The sequence below is a fragment of the Sinocyclocheilus anshuiensis genome, unplaced genomic scaffold, assembly GCF_001515605.1.
Source record: "Sinocyclocheilus anshuiensis isolate Anshui unplaced genomic scaffold, SAMN03320099.WGS_v1.1 scaffold438, whole genome shotgun sequence".
In the NCBI taxonomy this organism is placed as follows: Eukaryota; Metazoa; Chordata; class Actinopteri; order Cypriniformes; family Cyprinidae; genus Sinocyclocheilus; species Sinocyclocheilus anshuiensis.
In genome coordinates, this window is record NW_015546118.1 from 1,602,841 (window position 1) to 1,604,084 (window position 1,244).

A 1,244-nucleotide genomic window follows, 5' to 3' on the forward strand; every position below is an offset into this window, starting at 1 on the left:
GCGGCGGCTGTGCTCGTGGGTTTCGCGTATGGATCTGCTTCCTTAACCACCAGATCCGGCGCCCGCTCTCGGGGTCCGCCTGTCTTTCTCCGAGGAGATTGATACGGAGAGCGTCAAAGAGCTCGCCAGTTGCACAAACATCAGTTACACAAGCAAATAAACAAATAAAGTATTTGTCTGACTATGAGAAGGTAGACATACAGGGGCTCTTGGGATAAAAATTTCTCGAGTGAGAGCACGCGCTTACCTCTCCTCCTCTGAGGAGGTTGAGGCGGTCAGCAGGGGCTGCTGGGGGGGAGCGGTCCCAACCTACCGTGTTCCAGCCCCTCATTCTGGGGGCCTCACTTCTCAAACAGGTCATGTCTCAGATCAAGTCCAAGGTCTGGTGTGTCACGATCGGTCTAAAAGATGCACATATTTCCATCCTTCCTCATCATAGGAAGTTCCTGAGGTTTGCTTTTGGGGGCAAAAGCCTACCAATACTGGTTCTTCCTTGGGCCTTGCACTCTCACCCCACACTTTCACGACTCAACCACATCGACGATTGGTTGATATTAGCTCAATCAGGGGGTGCGGTCATGAGTGGCCACCCTGCCCGCGGTCTGTGGAGTGGTCGCCATCTGACATGGCATATCAATTTTCTGGAGATGCTGGCCGTGTTTCGAGCTCTGAAACACGTTCTCCCAGACCTAAGAGGTCACCATGTGTTGGTGCGCACTGACAACACAGCAGTGGTCTCTTACATCAACCACCAGGGAGGTCTGCGTTCGTGCCCCCTTTACAGGCTGGCGCACCAGATCCTTGTGTGGTCCCAGCGGAAACTCCTCTCACTGAGAGTAGTTAACATTCCTGGGCATCTCAATATGGGAGCAGACATCCTGCCGAGGCAGGGGCCGAGGCCTGGGGAATAGAGACTTCAATATGGAGAGTGTTTGGCCAGGCTCAGGTGGACCTGTTGCAACTCTTATGACATTGCACTGTCCCCTCTGGTTCTCTCTGACTCATCCAGCTCCACTGGGGCTGGATGCCATGGTATAGACGTGGCCGAGGCTTCGTCTGGACGCCTTTCCTCCGATTGTTCTGCTCCCGGGAGTTCGGGAGAGAGTGCGCCGGGATGGGGCCCGTCTGTTGTTAGTAGCCCCGTTCTGGCCGGGCCGAGTATGGTTCTCGGGCCTGATTTCTCTCCTCGACGGCACTCCATGGGAGATTCCCATCAGGAGAGATCTCCTCTCACAGGCGGAGGG